This window comes from Heterocephalus glaber, unplaced genomic scaffold, assembly GCF_053883595.1.
Source record: "Heterocephalus glaber isolate CG9 unplaced genomic scaffold, H.glaber_assembly_v1.0 deba00001613, whole genome shotgun sequence".
Lineage (NCBI taxonomy): Eukaryota > Metazoa > Chordata > Mammalia > Rodentia > Bathyergidae > Heterocephalus > Heterocephalus glaber.
In genome coordinates, this window is record NW_028258384.1 from 17,373,299 (window position 1) to 17,393,872 (window position 20,574).

The 20,574-nt window shown below is 34.0% G+C and overlaps 1 non-coding gene across 1 annotated transcript; it reads right to left on the reverse strand.

Annotated features, from left to right (window-relative positions):
- Positions 1–1,388: 1,388 nt before the first annotated feature.
- Positions 1,389–1,494, reverse strand: LOC147822506 (U6 spliceosomal RNA). The gene has a single exon (XR_015445620.1). It is a non-coding gene; the product is annotated as a U6 spliceosomal RNA (small nuclear RNA).
- Between the last annotated feature and the right edge of the window lie 19,080 nt (positions 1,495–20,574).

Genomic DNA, 20,574 nt, shown 5'->3' on the forward strand with positions numbered 1-20,574 from the left:
CTTTTTTAGGTTAATTCCTAAATATTTGAATTTGGAGAACCTATTGTGAATGATTTTAATTGCCTAATTTCTTTCCTGACAGGTTCATTATTGTTGTGAATGAATGCTATTGAAATTCGTGTGTTGATTTTATAATGTCAGTCTTATTTGAGATTGTATCATCAGTTAGGTACATGGTACCTAACCAGAAGTCAGAGTCAATCATTGAGGAAAGAACACCATGAAATTTGTACCATCTTAATACCACTAATTTAAAGTAGTGCATAAAAGTGTCAGGGCCTTTAACTTTTTTCAATGCTATCTATACTCATTAGAATTCCTTTCAAGACTTTAAATTACAACTTCTCCTTTGAGGACCCAGATCATTAAATGGAATTTACTTTATGCTTTTTAGAATGACTATCATTAAATGTAGACTACTTTAATGGGTTATTTTTATACATGCATCATCTCATATTACCTTAAAACATTCTTATGAGACAGAAAAATTTTTAAATCTACAATTTAAATATGAAAGTGAAACTCAAAGACATAAGATAACTTGCCCAAATTAATACAGCCAATAAATGAGTTGGAAGTTTGAACATAGATTTATTTTATTTGAGGGTTGAAAACTTAGGCACAATATTGTACTAAAAAATGGAACTCATTGATTTCTCTAAAGTTTGTCCATACAAATACAATCCTAAAGGGAAAATTCCCAAGCTATGAATTAGGAAAGAGAAAGATGCCTGAAATGTTCCATTTCCTGTCAACACTATGAAAAATTGCAAAAAAGTAGAGGTAACAAGTCCCAGAGGGAAATGATTATAGTGTGTAAGAGGGACCATTGAACAATACAGGCCTCAGCTAATATCTCAATATCCAGATTTTGAACAAAATCAGTTCTGTGTGTCTGTACCTAACAGTAATTCAGGCTAAGATCAATGAGCATCTCAATGACATCTACATGGACAAATATGTAAAGATCAGTCTCTTATCTAATATGTTGCTGTACTATAAGATAATGAGAGTGTGGTATAAACTCTGTAGGGTAGGAGACACTAGAAATTATAGTTAAATTTTTCATTCCTATTGAATGAAGACTAAGAAGTAGAGCTTACATTATTATAAAATATGAAGTGTTATATCTAGCACACTTGAGTCCATCTATGCCTTCTATACTTACTTCTCATATAGTGTTACAGTTATCCTCACTTAAATGTCACAGTATGTACATTATTTATCACAGTGCTTGGCAAATAAAAATGACTCCATACATGTTAATTGAGCACACATTAGGTATGTGATAAATTTCTGAGTTAGACTCAACATATGGTTTTATAGCTGTTCAACATATCTGCAGTCATTGAGTCAAATTATTTCACTACATTACAATTCATTTTTTTAAAAATATGAAATGCTTCATGAATTTGTGCATCATCCTTGTCCAGGGGCCATGCTAATCTTCTCTGTATCAGTCCAATTTTAGTATATGTGCTGCTGAGCAAGCATTGCATTACAATTCTTAAAGGCAAAATTTTAAAGCAGTGAATAACTTTTAATCATTATTGCAAAATTGATTTTTGTTTCCCAAATTCATGCATTTGATATCATGTTTAATCTGAATACATAATTTGCTGTTAAAATTATATTTATTAATACCTTATTATCTTGACAATATAATTTGAACTCAGATAATGATATATCTTGGCGAAGCCCAACCGACCTCCAGTGCTGCTTGACAAAGTTCCAGCTTGGGGAAAAGAAGGATGGAACACATCGTACCCTCATGTTTTATTTTTTCTTGCCATAATGTTTAAACTTGTTACTCTGGTCACAGGAGTCACTGTGTTTGTGACTAACAACAAACTCTCCATGAGGCAAATTGGCAATGATATATTGAAATCTGATCTGGCTCAAGAGTCCCAAATTCCAGTTTCTCTTAGCTCTATTGCCACATCCACTCCTAAAGAAACCTCTCCTAAAACTCCCTCTGTTTTCCCACTACTATAACTCCCCCCTCTCATTGCTGACCTTCTTTTACTAAAAGGGTCTTATAAAGAGATTGAAAGGACAGATTTTACATGTAAGACACAGTGGGAAATGGGAAATAGAAAGAAAGTTAAGACAGATAAATACACTAAGGAGGCAAGTTACTCAGTTTTTCTCAAAGTACTGTAAACATTTCCTGCTCATGGACCATGAACCCAAATAACACTTAAGCAAGATGAATAGAGGTATAGAAAAATAGAGAGCTAATAGCAAACTATATTAACCCTTGTGCAGTTTCTCAAGGGCCAGCTGACGACCACAAGTTTGACATTTAATTAACTAAATCTTGCTTGTATCCCTGCTGATATAGAGATTTTGATTAAGTTACTTTCTGTTCTGTTTAGGTGTGGGTAAATAAGGAGACAATTGTAATTTTTAAATGTATTCATGATGTTCAATGAAATGAATCAGCTTAGGAAAAATATACTTTGTTTAGTAAAAAATAACCTTTATTTCTATAGAAATTGCTAAGGCAACCTAAAATGTAAATATGTTCTGCCCAATGCCTCCTAGCCATTGCTTAAAGATATAAAAATAAATCAGACCCTGAGACTTCTCAGAGGGAACCTGCACATTGCTTGTGAAGGTTCTTTTCTCACTCGCCGGCCCGAGACCTCTCCCCTTCCTACCCTACATCGACTGCAGCTGGTCTGCGGCAATATCTATTTATAAGCATGTTAAATTTGATCATAATATCTCCAAAAATATAACAGAAAGTTAACAGTTTGATGTCATACAGGATGCAGCAGAGTTTTGTTTTCAGGGATGCAAAAAGAATTATAGAGTAACTATGCATGTGTGTGCAAATAATATCTATCCTAAATATTTCAGACTTTTATCAAATGTAATATAGATGTGATAATCCTTGAAAATCATGGTGAAATGTTATATGCATATTCATCTTGCTTATATATTTGTGCTTTAGGATTTTAAGAGAAATTGAATGTAACTTTTGGGTTACCAAATTTTGTATATTTTTCCAAAGAGATTCCTAAACTTTCTCTTCCATTACAAACCTTTCAAGTAAGAAAGAAGCTTGTTAGAGACTTTTAAAACAATTAGCATTAGCATATAAAACAACAGAGGAAAACACTCAATAAATTGTGCTATGCAGAAAAGAATACATATATTTTTAAGGTAAAAATGTGAAAGATTAACCCAATTAAGTGGAAAAGTTCTAAACTGACTTTGAGTAAAATGCTCTCCTTACCTTTTAAAATTTGTTGTTCTTCCATCTATAAGAGTAGACACCACAAACCTGTCCTATCACAATAAGAATTTGCTTCCAAGGTTGGAATTTATCACTAGAATTTTTAATCTACCTATGTTTTAGGTAATTGTGCACATGAATGTTTAATGAAGCATAAATTAGGTGCAAAATGTACAGGATCACAAATATTTCTGTAATTTATGTAAATATAGAAAATTGCCAGGTTTGGGTTATATTTTATCTTAAATTTATTGCACACTTAAAACCACTTGAAATGAATTTTATCTGTTTTATTTGTGAAACTAAGTCTTGATATGCTAATTTTACTCCAGTAGTGAAAAAAAAAACAAATCATAAGCAATATACTTCATTTAGCTGATGGTTAAATCAAATCAAATGCTTTCAGATTGGAACTTTCATCCTTTGTGATAATTTATCTCCAAATAACCATTAGACTCTTCATTTCCAATGTTGAATCATTATGTGATTGAACTATTTTGTAAACTAGCTAATGCTTCAAATTGTAACATTATATTTTCTAGTTTTTATATTAGTACATATTTGCATTACATAATGGTTACATTCCTTGTGCGGAGTTGGTATATGTATGTAACACATCTCAATTTTTTCCATGCCCTCGTTCTCACTCCCCTTCCCCCTCCCTTCATCTCTTGCTTTCCTTTCCATTTGAAAAAGCTCTCTCTCTATACTTCCTTTTATCTTATATTTTCTCTTTATTTTTATGAAATTATATTATGAAAATAATTTGCATTGTGCACTTTGAGAAGGAAATTTCAATTAAGTTATGAAAGTTTCAGAGCATCAAATCTTCACAAGTATTTATTCCAGAAGATTCATATTTATTCCTATTTTCAAACCAGTTTATGAGTTGAAGAATAAAGCTAAAACAGACCTTTTCAGTATCTACATCTAGAAATTTAGAGAAAATATATAGAGAAATGACTGCAATTCATCAGATTAAGTCTTGTCGCAACACACTGTAGTAGTTGGTTGTATTGAATATCTACTAAAATAAGTCCTTGGTTAAGATTTAAAACTTTTCATCATACAAGCATTTTTGTTGCAATAGAAGTTCTAGAAGAATTGACCTTTAACAGTAACAGCTGTCAAGAGAATTATCCATGACATGAGACAAATTCAGTTTTGGTCCCAGAAATGTGTAATATCTATATTTTTTATCTTCCCCAAGTGAAAATAAACTGACAGTCTATGGGGTGTGTCACCTGTAGGAATTAGATGAAAGTTCTCTGGTGATCAGATGAGCTAGTTAATCAGAGAGTGAATGGCTCAACAAAAGACATTCTGGGCACACTAGAAAATGGAATACTATTTTTTTAAAACAACACTGTAGACTAGATAAGCATGAAATATGTCATGTTTGTGTATGTAGACTTTCTAATTGCATCCTTCCTTGTTCTTCTACAATACACTTCTAGAAAGTCTTTTTATTAAGTGCAAAGCCCAACTATAATCCTAAGTGACTTAATGTTAAACTTTATTATTTTATTAATGTCTTGATTGTACATATTAATGGAATCCAGTCTGATATTTTCATATATGCACATAACATGCATTGATCATATTCAACCACTGTGCCCCTGTCCCTGAACACTTCCCATACCTAATAATCACAATTCTACTCTTGGGTCAAATTAAGTTTTTTGTTGCTGTTGTTTTTTTCATTTTTACTTTTCACAAATTAGAGAGATTATGTGGTACTTGTTTTTCTATGCCTTGCTAATGTCACTTAGGATAAGATTCCCCAGTTTCAAACATTTTGTTATAAATGAATTCTTCTTTCAAAGAACTCTTTCTACATTTATTCTTTTTCTGAAAATGCATTTTTATGGCTAAATAATATTCCATTTGTATATATACCACATTTTCTTTATTCATCTGTTGATGGGCACTTAGTGTTGATTACATACCTTATTTGTTGAAAGTAGCACTACAATAAGCATGAGTGTGCAGGAATCTCTTTCATATTCCAATTTCATTTCCTTTAAATATATACCCATGAGTGTGCTAGCTGGATCATATGGTTGACCTACTTTTACTTTTTTGCAGACTTTCCATCCTATCCTCCATAGTGTTGGGATGTGACCATTAATCATGATATATCAATCTGACTGGATTAAAAATGCATAGGGGATTAGTAAAACACAATTCAGGGTGTTTCCATATGGGTCATAGAAACATGAGCTTTGATATTATATATGGCCCTTGTCCTCCTTAATTTATGACACTGTTCCCCAGCTTTCCTTCCCAGCTGCCATGAATTAAGTAGCTGTATTTCTCTATGTCCTTCTGTAATGATACTCCTGCCATGGAGCAAACTGTCCATGGATTGAATACCTGAAAAAATGAGCCAAATTGAACCTTTCATCTTTGAAGTTGTAGGTAGTGGGTATTGTTCCACAGTGATAAAATAGTTGACTAATACACTGTGGTAATTTAATTACTGTATTAATTTACTAATCTATAGTGTATAAGAGTTTCTTTTTCGCTAGAGCCTCATCAGAATTTAATATTTTGGTTTTGTTTTCTCTTTTTGATAATAGTCATTTGGAACTGGAGTGAAATAGTATCTCATTGTACTTTTGATATGCATTTTCTTGATAGCTAATGATATTGGTCATTTTTATTTATATTTATTGGCCTTTGGTACATCTTTTTCTAATAAGAAGTGTCTTTTAAGATCATTTGTCCATTTTTAAATTTGATTAATTGTTTTCAGCCACCCTCAATTATTAAAATATTTATACTTTAAATAAAAATTCTAGAGAATGAAAATCATCTAGAATAAAAAGATTGTTTGGGCCATGACTAATGCTAACCAGAAATTGGCTCTGGAATAAAGTGTCTATGCTACCAGCGGAGAGACTAGGTAGTGGTTGGAAAAATATCTGCAAGATTTAAGAAACCAGAATACTTCATAATGAAGATTTGAAGAAAAAAAGCCTAAGTAATTTTCATTGAACTAATACTGTCTATAAATAATACAGGCAGGACCACAAGAATTGGGCAAGGTTTTGGGATAAATAGTCTAAAGGAAGTAGTACTTGTGTTGCTTCTCAGGATTTCATTATATGCTCATGAATGTGCAGCAGGGTTTATTTTGCCATTCATTTTCTAACCTATGACTATGTTTAAAACATCTCAGAATATTTTTCATATATCAATATGTAAAAAGAGAATACTTATTTTATATGAAGGAGAGGACTTATTTGATATTAAAAGCAGCTAAGTTCTGCATTAACTTAGTATTAACATCTTTCTTGGTAACACACAGTGTTTATGTAAAGTACAGTTGAATCAAAGTCTTGCTATTGAGGGGGAACTTAATGTATTTCCATCCACCAAAAATATATTAGATGCTTCTTTAAAAGATTCAAAAATTTGCTGATGTTTGGGATTCTTTAGTTAGCTTATCTTCTCTTTCAATGTGATAGTTTTCCTGAGGTTATCTTGCACCTAAAGAAAGATAAAACATTAGCCTAAGTGAAATTCCTTATCTAATTTTAAGATTTATTTTTATATTCATAGGTAAGGACCATACTAATATTGCTTATGAAATAATGTATAAAGTGAATGATAAACAGGAGAACACTATTTGTAAATGAAAGGAATAGAAAATTTAAAATGCATATAAAAAGCTTATAACTATGCAAAATACTCACCTTAGCTAGTAATAGAAAGAAAATTTAAACGAGAGTGAAGGACTGCTAGTCACTTGTTTATTGACAAAATTAAATAAAATTTCCATCATGGTTCCATCATATGAGGCAAATGTACTCTCACATACTGCAAGTGAAAAGCTAAAATGGTGTACTATGTGTACTATGTGGTAATACTTAAGAAAACCTTGAAAATGTACATACTCTTTGACTCAGAAAATCTTCAAGGAATTTGTCTAAGAAAATAAGAATAGTAAAAGCAATTATAATATTGTTCATTTCAGCGTTGCTTGTAAGTAAGACTACAATATTGGAAACAATTAAAATCTCCAATGTTAGTTAATTAGTTATAGTTTGTTCATAAAGTTGAGTAAAATGAATGCATTAAATGTGATAAGTAGGTTTATTCTGACACTGAAAGTTATATGATAGATTATATAATGAAAAATAACACAAAATATGTACATGCATACATGTGTAAATAATATATAGTATACAAAATTGATATTGGTTATCTATATGTACAGTAATAGGGTTTTAGGTAATTTATATTTGTTAGTTTTGGTACTCTAAATTTTATATAATTATGAAAATTTACTGTTGTATTTCAAAAATATAGTGAGAGAAGCACCACATGTTAGATCTATAAAAGTTATATATATGGGCTCTAGCAGACAATTACATGTTGTTAAAGAGTTAGAAAACATTTAGAACTGTTAAGATGGCATATAGGACATATTTGAGCTACATAATACTGTATATTGATTTTAAAATAATGTATTAAAAGTATACATAAAATTGTCACCTTTATTATGATTATCTTAAGAACAAACATTAATTCTGAAAATGGATAATAATACTAATAGTTTACTAAAGACCACTTACTTTCTGTTATGGTTTAGATTAAAATGTCTCTCAAAAGATTCATGTGTTCAGATATGGGGCTTTGGAAGGTGATTAGATCTGGAGGATGTTATAATAATCAGTGAATTAACCCATCCATGACTTCATAGCTAAGTGTGCTATTAAGAAGTGTGGCCTGGTCTTAAGAGGTGGGTCACTCGGGGTGTGATTAGGAAGGATATATTTTTCTCTGGGTGGTCCTCCTCCTCCTCCTCCTCCTTCTTCCTTTCTCTCTCTCTCTCTCTCTCTCTCCCTCTCCCCCCCTCCTTTCTCTCCCTCTATGGGTTCTATTTCTTTACATGATCTTAACTAATTCAACCACTGTTCTAACTTTTCTTCACAGTAACTCTCCCCTGTCCCCTATTCCCCCTTAAGAAAATTCCTTTCTCTCTCATCATTTTTTAAGTTTATTGGTACATTTTAGGTATACATTATGATCACATTCATCATTGGGAATTTGTACCTGTACATAATATATCTTAGTTTCTGTTTTATCCCATTCCCCTTCCCCCCATTCCACCCCTCCACCCTTCCCTATTTACAAAAACTTTGTCTCCATTTTTTCCTTATTTTCTCATATTTTTTTCTTTCCCTTCTTTAATTTTCCCCCACCCCTCCTACTTCACCTTCCTTATACAAACTGCAAACTTCAACTGCTCTTCTGATAGTAGGCTCAGTGATTACTGGAGGGCTAATATTACTTATTCTTATAAAAAAAAGTTTAATGTGTAAGCGTGTGTGTGTGTGTGTGTGTGTGTGTGTGTGTGTGTGTGTGTGGTGTAGTGAACAGGAAGCTGAGAAAGTGAGAGAGGAAGTGGCCAGGGAAAAGCTGTACCCTTTAAAGACATTCCACCTGGGCTGGGGATGTAGCTCAGTGGCACAGTGCCTGCCTGGCAAGCACAAAGTCCTGAGTTCAATTCCCAGTACCACAAAAATTTTTAAATTTTTTAAAAAATGAAGACATTTCATCAGTGACCTAGTTTCCCCAATAGACTCCACCTGCTAAATGTCCCACCACCTTTCTGTAATGCTACCAGCTGGCAACTAAGATTTTACTATGTGGTTTTTGGAAGACATTTCAGATCCAAACCATAATGAGTGGCACCTGTCTCATAAAGATGTGTGGAATAAGTGAGATAATGTGCAAATTTAGCACAAGTTTCTATCACATAATAAATAATAACTATTATTAGTACTATTGTTGCTACTGAATAGATTAAGAAAAGCAATGAAATCCTATCCCTATTTTTCCAGCTTTTTGACTAGTTTGTAAGATATTACTTTTTAGTCTCACTTATGAAATATAATTTTCTGGAAAGTCTAACCCATTTTCTTTCTCTCTTCAGAGGGCACACACACACACACACACACACACACACACAGATTGGCAAAATTTAGAGTGGTTTTCAATTCACCCTAAATAAATAATAATAAATTTAATCTTTTACAACCTTAATGATCTAGATAGATAACAGAAGGTTATTTATGAAGATGATAGTAATAATAAAATTAATCATTGTAAAGTGCATACCTAAGATATTCCATTTGAAAATACAGATCAAATATGAGGAAATTACAGATGCAATTCTCCCAAATGGACAACTTTATCATTACCTATCATGAAACAGTTCCTCTTCTTGAGGAATTTCTAACCAATAAGAAAGGTATTAATGATGTTATCTTCTACCTACTCAAGGAATCATAGCATATATTTTTAAAAATATCAAAGTTCTTACATGGATAAGATTTTAAAATATTTTCAAAGCATAGGCTTATTCATATTCTTATCAGAATGTTAATAGTATTGAACTGTAAACATCTAATAATGTTTATTCTTTTGGAATAATTTACCTTTGTGACCTTGTTTCATTTAATTTTGATTATTCTCAATTCTTCAAATGTGACAGTCAGAGTGTGCAAATACAGGGGGCACATTTCTTTCAGGAAATGAAAAAATTCAAATTATCATAAAAAAACATCACTTTGTTGGAGGAAACTAGTGAAACCATCACTCTGTATCTTGCCAATATTGAGTGCTGAATTATGTATAACTTGAATAAGCCAAGCAAAAATCACATCATTTGTAAAGATCAAAGTTAGGGGTATTTGTGTGCTCTCTGTTCATAAATTAATTTTGTGTGAAAAAAGAAGTTTTGTATTCAACCCTGGCCTATTAAAATACTCTTTTATCTTAACTTTTGGGAGACATTTTGGTATAGTAGAATGACTATGGACTGGAGTGACCATAGCAAGGATTCAAATACTGTTTCTCCAATTACTAATTATTTCATCTTTAGCAAGGGGATATACAAAGTTATGAGCCATGTTTGGATGCATAGTGTAATTATACTATAATTTTACTTTTCCAGTTAAAATTTGCATGTATACAAAGAAGAAGAAATTCATACCTGTTAACTGAGTCTATTATAGGGCACTTATTAGAAGACAGGCAAATTACATATTAACAAAAATCAGAGTAAGAATACCCTTTAGTGAAGCAGGAAGAGAAATAAATGCTAATAACTGATAAGGGCTATAATTAGTTTGTATACATAATATGCCACAATCATAGATGAGCAGAGATCATACTTGAGAGTCCTATTCTTGAAAAAATATCTTGGAATGAAAATCAAATTGAGGATTATTGCTTCATCAATTTGTAGCTTAATGAAGATCATTTGTTTTTTTATGTCTGGTAAAGTTATTCAATCACTACTAATACACGTGAAAATGCTTAATAACACAAGCCAAAAAATCTAAACACAATATTTGAACATACATATTTCCACAATTGTTCAGAACATCGACTAGGTATTTCCTTAAGGTAGAGAAATTTTCTATTGCTTTTCCATATACTGCTTAGAGTCTATTCTTTTACAATAAACTACAGAAAGTCAGGATTTGTTTTCCTAAAGTTTTCTTAACTATACATTTTTTAAACATAAAGATATTCTTTCCTAGTAGTTTAGTGTAATTAAAGACAGCTGTAGCCTTCTGAAATGAATTCACATAATTAAGTGACAACTAGGTGACAACTATTATTCTATAAAATATAATTTGTTCAATATTTAAAAGTATATTGCACTTGTTAAAATGCCTTCCTTGCACCCAGAATTTAGCAAAAATCAAAATAATAAACAAAAAATATTTTCATGGTAAACTTTTATCTGCCTTTTGATTCAAAGAATAAAGAATTTTATTAAAATGGAAACTATAAGGAGGAGGCTTCTGGACCACTGTGTACCACTCCCCCCCAGCACAGAGGAAGTGAGCCACTCCCACCACCCAGAAGGAGGCTTGCGGGCTGCCTTACCAACACCTCCACCCCCCAGTGCAGAGGAGGTAAGCCACTATAAGCACCCAGGAGAAGGCTTCCAGGACACCATACTACTGCCCCAGGGCATGGGCACCAACAGCACCCCCATTCGTGCAAGTGAGAAGACACATAAACAAGTCTCAAAACCAGACTTCCAGATCACCTAAAGCAACCCCAAAGGGAAACGAGATGGAACACTCTGAGACTTAAACACCTGGACTCCATGAACTGGCAACAAAAGAGCATCTGGAAAAAATGAAATCAGAAATAATTTCTCAGATAGCAGCAGAGATTGTGTTAGTAGTGCAAGACATGATTAATAAGTCTAGAGAGGACACAGATAAAAAATAGAGGAGCTGAGGAACATGATGGAATACCAACATAAGAAACAAATAGAATCCATAAAACAGATACAAACAGATTTCCAGGAGATTAAAAACTCCATTGAAAGCTTACGCAGCAGGATGAGTGAACATGAGGACAGAATGTCAGATATAGAAGATAAGATTGCAATTAGTGACCAGGAAAAGAAAAATTACTTTAAAATAGTAAGGGACCATGAGAAATCAATCCAACAGCTGCTAGATGATGCAAAGAAGAATAACATAAGACTGATCAGAGTCAATGAAGAAATAGGAGAGAGTACAGATGACATAAAAAACTGTTCATAGAAGTGATGGTAGAAAACTCCCCAAGCAGGGCAAAGAACTTGATGTATAGATATGGGAGATATATAGGACTCCAAGTAGCTGTGATAAAAAAAAATCTAAACATGGGCAAATAATAAAGATTCCAGAAACCCAAGAGAAGAGCATAATTCTACAAGCAGTGAGAGAAAAGAAACAAATCACATGCAAAGGAAAGCCAATCAGAATCATATCAGACTTCTCAATGCACACCCTCAAGGCAAGAAGAGCTTGGAGTGACATATTTCAAGCCCTAAAGGAAAACAGCCTCCAACCCAGATTGATGTACCCTGCAAAATATCTTTCAAAATTAATGGAGAAAGAAGATATTTTCATAACAAAGAGCACCTTAGTAATTTCATGAACACCAAACCACCACTCTAAAAAATTTTAGACAATGTCCTAGGAAGAGACAATGAGGATCACAGCCCCAGGAAGCCCAGCAGAATGAATCAATCAGATGTAACAAGAAGTTAAAAGCAAAGGGGGAGAATCCAACAAAAAGAAAAAGTCATGACATGATAAGTCAATATGTATCAGTTATAACCATTAATGTTAGTGGTCTCAATTCATCAATCAAAAGAAATGGACTGGCAGAATGGGTCAAGAAGCAAGATCTAGCAATATGCTGCATACAAGAAACACATTTAATTCAAAAAGAAACTCATAGACTGAAAGTTGAAGGGTGGAAAACAATACTCCATGTGACAGGAACCGCCCCCCCAAAAAAGCAGGAGTAGCTATCCTCTTTGCAGATCAAGTGGATTTCAAACTAAAATCTCAAACACTTCTTGTCTCATGAATTTCAGATAAGTGACAGTTAACTTGTATGTACAAATTTATTGTGAACATGTGTTATCATTCCTCTTAAGTAAAAATTTAAGAACAGAACTGTTGGTTCTTAACAGTAATACAAAAAATTTGTATATTGTTTTCCAAAATGGTTTTATCATTTTATATTCACATTAGTAGTGTTAGACAGTTTTAACTGGTTGACACCTAAGCTGACATTTGCTTTTTTAAAACTTTTAACTTTATCTCCCTGATGAGTGCATAATATGATCTTGTTATTTTACTGATGAGTATTTTTCTGATTTTAGTGTTGCACACCTTTTCTTGTGCTGTACTTGCTATTTATCATTTTCTTGTGTCTACTTTTTAATTGGGATTTCTATTAATGAGCTGTAAGAGTTCTTTACATATTCTCGTCTTAGTTTATATGTATTATAAATATGGTATGTTTAAGTACTACTTTTCATTTTCTTAACAATGTCATTTAAAGTTCTAAATTTTGATGGAATCTCATTTATCAGGTTTTTTTTTTATACATCATGTTATTTGTATCCTAGGAAATTCCTGCCTACCCTAAATTCATGAACATTTTCCCTTATAATTTCTTCTTAAAGTTTTATAGTTTTAGTCTTTCATATTTAGTTTCATAGGTCCTTTCAAGTTATTTTTATGTATGGAAATAAAGGATTGAGGTTAATCTTTTACATATAGATAACAGGTGTTCTAGTGCCATTTGCTGAAATCACTATCTTTTTCTCTGCTGTTGAATTGAGTTTATGTTCTATAAAATGTTAATGTTAAGTAATTTTTTAAAACTCATTGGTCCATATATGTGTGGTTCTATTTCCAGATTCTCTGTTTTATTTCATTGATCTATATGCCTTTCCTTATGCCAACACTGTCTTGATTAATGTAGCTTTAGAGGAAGTCTTAATATTAGGTAATAAATGTCTTCTAGCACTGTTTTTTTTTCTTTTTACTTTTCTATGTCCTTTGTACTCTTACATAACTTTTAAATTTCAATATCCAATTCTTCATTTATAGCAAGTATACATAGACCTGAGTTTTTATATATACCTTGTGTTTTCTAATCCTGCTAAATTCAAATACAAGTTCTAGGGGCTCCTAGAGATTACTTAGTATTTTCTGTAGTTGATCATTTCATCTACATATAAAGATTTTACTTCTACCTTGCCAATCCTATGCTTATTGTGTCTTTTTATTGCCATACTATTTTGGTTTCAGCCTGTGTTTCAAAGTTTAAGGGACAGATGAAGAGCAGGCATATCTGCCCTTTTCCCCCACCTTAGGGGGAAAGCATTGTATCTTTTCCAATCATATAACACAGTTTTGCTGGATTATGGAGTACATATCTTTTATCTGTTGAGAAGGTTCTGTTCTACTTCTAGTCTTCTGATAGCTTTTATCATGTATGGCTGTAGAATTCAGTCTAATACATTTTCTACAACTACTGACAGGATCATATGTCTTTTTCCTTTCCTCCGTTAAAATGATGACTTATGGGGGTGAATTTTCTAATCCTGAACCAGCACTGCCATCCGTATAATAAAACCACTTTTTGCATACTGCCAGCTCTGACTTCTAATAGTTTGTTTCGTTAAACAAATTTCTATCTATGTTCATACTTTTTTCTTCTATTATCTTTATCCAGTTTTAGTAGTAGCACAATGTTGATTTCCTAAAATGAGGGGAGAAGTGTTCCTTTTTTCTTCTGCTTTAAATGTTTGATATAATTTATCAGTTAAAATGTATGTAAGCCTGTTCTTTTCATATAGGTCAGTTTTCAATCTAGGAATATTCTTTCTTTAATAGGTGCTATTCAAAGTTTATATTTCCTCCAGAGTCATTTTCATTAATTTGTCTTCCAAGGAACTTCTTGGAAGCTGTTAAATTTATTTTTAAAAAGATTTTTGTAATGTGCTTTCTATATCCTATTAAATTCTGTAGAATCTGTGGTAATGTCCTTGAAATTTGATATTGTAATTTTAAAAATGTATAATTGATATAGTGTAATAGGAAGAAAAGGTCTAAAGGAGTAGGGGAAGTGTGAGGGGTAGGGGAAAGGAAAAAACGGAAAAGAAAAATCATGAGAAAAGAAAAAAATGGAATCAAAGTCTTTCCAAATAGGGAAGGGTGGAGGGGGGGTAGGGAGGATGGGGGAAGGGGAAAAATAAGAACAAAGATACATCATGTAAAGGTACAAATTTCCAATGATGAATGTAACTGTATGTTATACCTAAAATATACCAATAAACTTAATGAGAAAAAAAGAAAAAAGTGTAAACTACACCTAATTATAAGTGATGTAACTTATTTCCAGAATCTTTGTTTTTATATTTATAAAATGGAGTTTTATTTCTTAAAGTGAGTTACGCTGCTATGAGTCAATAAGAATTCTAGCAGATCTACCATTATGATATTCTACCTAAAGTTGCAAATAGTGATGATAATTTAGGGAAAACATTGCAAAATCTTTCCTCAAATTTCATTTCTCACCAAAATGTTTTAAGTAGGTACCACATGGCATCCCATTTATTGCCTTCCACTTTGTATAATTTCTTAAACACTACAAGCAATTCTTAAAAATGAATTTCCTAACCCAAAGTTCATTTTTAAAAAACATGGATAAAATTACTGACCTGTCTTGTGTACTCTGAAAATTGTTTCACCAAAACTAGAAGCTATGAAAAAAGCATTTCATATTGGAAAAAGTTTTGAAATTCCTACCTTACATTTTAAGTGGTGTTATCAATGTTATACTGATGCATAAAAATGGGGGTCTAGGGTTCTGGAAAAGATCCTGTTGTAATGATCATTATTAAATAAAAGTGTGCATATGATAGACTTTTAGGTCATAGTTTAAGTAAAATACTGGCCCTTTGGAGGAGTGAATAAATTTCAAAATGACCTTTAAAGACCATAGATTCGGGAATGATACAAATGGTTAAGAGTTTTTTAAGTTACCAGTTAATAGCTATTGATTTATGGATAAAAAAGTACAAGAGAAGACAGAAGTAATTACATAAAACCATGAAAAACAAGATTTTTTTGAAATAATTCAAGATGGACAATACCACTTTAAAAAATATTTTGTATTATATTTTACCTGTAATACCAAGTAAAACTAATCTATCCTGATTATAGCCAAAAAAATTACTTGAGAGTTACTGCATACCAAAGAGTATACTGTTTTGGATAAATGATATCTTATTTTAAGCATTATAATTATTCCATGAAGGAGACAGGGAATAGCCTTGTTTTATAAATATGAAATGTGACAGTTAAAGAAGTTAAAAATTTGCATAAGATCACACAGCCAATAACTGACAAAAGTGGGAGTTAATACTAAATTTATTCATCTTCATATTTGTGATTTTATTCTCTACAATGGCTAATTCTCCCCTCCACCACCATCGTTCTGATAACTGTCAGTGCCTTGCTAATGTGCTTTACCACTGAGCTACATGGCCAACCTTTTTTTTTTTTCAGAAAAGATCTCCCTATGTTGTCCAGACTGGACTAGAATTTGTGATCCTCCTTCCTCAGACTCTCCAGTAGCTAGAATTATGGGCATGAGCCACTGTGCCCAGTTTACAATGAGTTAATTCTCATTAATTTCCCTTTGATTTCTCCTCAAGTATGCTGACAAAATTTTTTGGGGGGTAATTTCCCCTTCATTTAAAAGCTGCTTACTGCTGCTAACTACGGGGACAGAGAATAATAAAAAAAAACATGAGAAGTTGGAAAACCAAAATAAGTCATCAATGATCATGGATTACCCTGTGTTTAATGAACACATACCCTGAGTATGATGCATGTGAACTGGGAGCTATCCTCCATGCAATGAACTAAGCTATAAACCTTGACAAAGTTACTCAGATATGAGATGTAGGTGAATTGAGAGGGTCACTACTGCTAGATAGATTCTTATGTTGTTCTTATTGTTGCTATGGTGATGGTGGTTTTCTCAGTACTGGAGTTTGAACCTCACACCTTGTGGATACTGGGTAAGGGCTCTATTGATGAGCTATATCCCCAACCCAAATAATTGGTCAGAATTCTTAACTATAGAGATGGTCATCCTCTTTGGCTCAGGTTTGTATTTATTTCTTCTCTTTTGTTGCTCCTGGCCTTATCTGGTCCTCATTATGGATAAGAAAGATATTTTTCTAGGTAGTATTGTATGTACCAATATGGTCTCTATCCAGGCTAGTGGTATATGCCTGTCATCCTAGCTACTTGGGAGGTTGAGACAGGGTGATCACAAAGTTGAAGCCAGCCTGGGAAATTTAGTGAGACACTATATTAAAATAAAATAATAATAGGAGTAGGGCATAAGTCTGTAGTTCACTCTCTCACACAACAAAACAAAACAAAATTAAAATAAAGTATATGGACTCTAGCTAAATGGACACATTTAAAACCTGGTTTTATCACTTACAAGTTTTGTGAGTTTGGACAAATTACTTAATCTCTCTGTACATTTCCCACATGTTAAAAGAGATAATGATACCCACTTAATATGGCTGAAGTAAGGAATATGTTAATAATAATGAATATATACCTGGCATTAGTCAGTCAGCCCCAGATATTCAGCACAAATTACAAAAACTTCAGATGGGGCCCCAGACTCCTATAAAACAATTGTTGGACACAGGCTTTTCTTTTTTCAACAGTTGTCATCTGGAGGAAGATGGAAAGGTGAAGTATCAGAAAAAATGCAGCCCCAAATTATGGCTGTTGCAATTGGCAATGCTTTAAGCACATCTAAGTCATCCAAGGGAAAATACAGACAAATGGAAAGAAAACTCGTATACTGGGAATGTGACTGTACCAGGCCACTGCTCAGGTGATCCTGTGTGTCTGGTGGCTGATGTTCTTGATTCATGGTAATGGAAGATTGAGTGTCCCCACTCAGAAAGACAGTCTAGGCCACTGAAAAGTCTTACCCCCACTCTGACAAAGAGGACTGAAGAGGCCTGGGGCAAACTACAGTGCCCTCGTCCACAGACTTCTCCATTTCCTCGAGTAACCCCATGTGAATCTGGACAACATGGACAAGCAAATCCAACTCCTTATTGATACAGGGGTGGATTAACTTCCTTCTTTGAATACCTACCTCTGAATCTATAGCCTTACTTGAGATTTAGTGGAACCCTAGCCAGAGCTTATTTACTCCTTCTGACATGTAAATTCAAAGGTCAAATGATCAACTGTGGAGGATATGAGAAGTTCTCAGGCCCTGGGACAGCCTTGAGAAGACAGATTATCCTGATGTCTTTGGCAGGCCCAGATAGAGAAGTTAAAGATAACTTCAGAAGGCTGTTTGTCAATCCCACAGTGTTCCTTCCACTGTGGTCCCTTGAGACTCTCAAATATTTGCTTGGTATAAGACTAGATAAGAATAGCTAACTTTTTAGAAGCTTTAAGTAGCCAGGATGATTTAGATAAAATGCACTAAGATCAAAGGAGCATAGTTAAAGGAGATGTTTCTTTAGATGCTTTATGTACTCACAGATATAACTGGTGGTTAGTTGACTGACATTGTAAATTGTTAATGATTGATGTATCCTACATAAAAATGTATAAAAAAAGAATATTACCAATAAACCTTGCCTTAACCCCAAGAGTTCTGGTCCTACGTGCTCCTTCATTTAATAGGTTTCATCGGATACTGTCTTCAGGTTCCAGTCTCCCACCGAGGGGACCCCAACAATCAACCATGAGTTTATAATTGTCACATGATTTCCTACTCCCTTAGTAGGAAGAGGTTTACCAGTAAAATTAGGGACAGTTCACCAATTCTGGCAAAGTCAAAGCAGATTTTACCTGCTGAGACTGCATGAGGCCTACCTGACCTAATTAGCCAACAAGTAGATTCTGTTTCATGGTATAATAAAGTACCTGAGAAGACAAATTCAGAAATGCTGGTAGTTATAAAACTAAAAGGTCCCAGCTAATTTCCCACTGAAGGCAATGTCCAACAGAAAAAAAAAGAGAGAGAGAGAGAGAGACCTGTAGTGACCTCCAGATTCTCATGGACGGGTTTCTCAAAGACGGTCTTCTGAAGCCTTGGCAGTCCCCATACAATACTCCCATTCTCCCCACAGCAAGAACTTCACAGGAATATAGGATGATACAAGACCTCTGCATCATAAATGAGGGTGTAATCCTAATCCACTCTCTACTAGCAGGTCTGTATACAATCCTTTCCCAATTCCAGGAGACTCTAATTGGTCCTGTCTTGGACTTCAAAGATGCTTCCTTTTTTATTCCCTTCCATCCAGATTCCCAATTCATATTTGCCTTCGAATGGTAAACTCATATTTAAAAGCAAAAACAACAATATATTTGGACAGTTTGCCAACAAAGCTTTACAGATAGTTTTCATCTTTTTGCTTGGGCACTGGAAAAGGACTTAAGAGCTTAAATAGGGAACCATCCTACAGTATGTAGATAGTATTCTAATCTTCAGCCCATCTGGGGAGCTATCCAAATATAATACTATCCAAATATTCTATTTTCTAGCTAAAAAGGGATAAAAATGTCAAAAGAAATGGCTCAGGTATGCCTGCAGATAATCCAATATTTGGGATAAATTCTGCACCTGAGGAATGACAGATATCTAGCATCAGATCAAGGCTATCTGTGATCTCAGGCTCCATGCCAGCAAACAATAGCTTTGATACTTGCTGGGAATGCCCCATTTCTGCCAAACCATGATATCCAACTTTGGACTAATGGCAAAGCATTTAGATGAGGCTGTCAAAGGCCCTTAGTCTGAATGCTTAGAATGGACAAAAGGGACTGACAATACCTTTGGAGAAATAAAGCATTCCCTCATGCAAGCTCCAGAACTAGGAAGACCTGATTTAAGAAAACCATTCTTCCTCTACACATGAGATAAGAAAGGACTTGCTTTGGGCATCCTGATCCAAAACCTGGGACAGGAACCCTGCTAAATGGCATACTTTTCAAAATCAGTTAGATGGACTGGCTGCTGTATGGCCAACCTGAAGACAGTTGCAGTGACAGCCATGCTAACAGAAGAAGCTATGAAACCATCTTTGGGACAAAAACTAGAAGTTCTCACTCCCCTGAGGTCAGAGCTATCTTGAGACAAAAGGGTACTTGTTGCCAGGAGAACAGTTTACCTGGCACCAGGCCATACTTCTGCAATCTCTGAGGGTGGCTTACACTTCTCTTAATCCTGCCTCACTGATGCCTATAGGCTCAGAGATTAGTCACTTTTGCAAACAGGTGATTCCCCAGACATATGCAAGCAGGCAAGGAATCAGTTACCCATTCCTCCAAGGCCCTGAGGAAGTATCGGTCACTGAAGGAGGTAGCTTTGTCCAAGAAAGACATCAAAAGGCAGATTATGCAGCTGCCAGTTCAAAAAAAGGATTTCAGGCCAAACCCCTTCTGCCAAGTCCTCTGCTCAGAAAACCAAAGCTCATAACCCTTCCTCAGGCACTGATATCAGGAAAAGGCAACATGCTAAATATTTACAGAGATTTTAAATATGCATCTCAGATGCTACATGCCCATGTGTCAATCTTGGGAAAAAGAGGCTTTCTGTTATTCCTTGTTCATGAAGATATCCCCACAAGGCCTCATGAGCTCATGGGTAGGTCTTTATAGAGCTTGTTGGATGAAAGGGTGGGCTTAAGGGGTATGGTACTAAATCAGTTCACTGATTCAAATAAGCACAGTTCTGGGTGTGGCATAATGGATTTACTATTGAAGACAGAAACCCCACCCTGGATTTGGCTGGTACCACCCAAAAGGCTTGTAGCCTGAATGGAATGAATAATGGAAGGGGGGCTGCTGTATGTTGCCTTCTGTCTGCCACATCATGAACTGTTTCTCCCTGTGATACTCCTCTGTCATGCCACCCTGCCTTAGAGATAG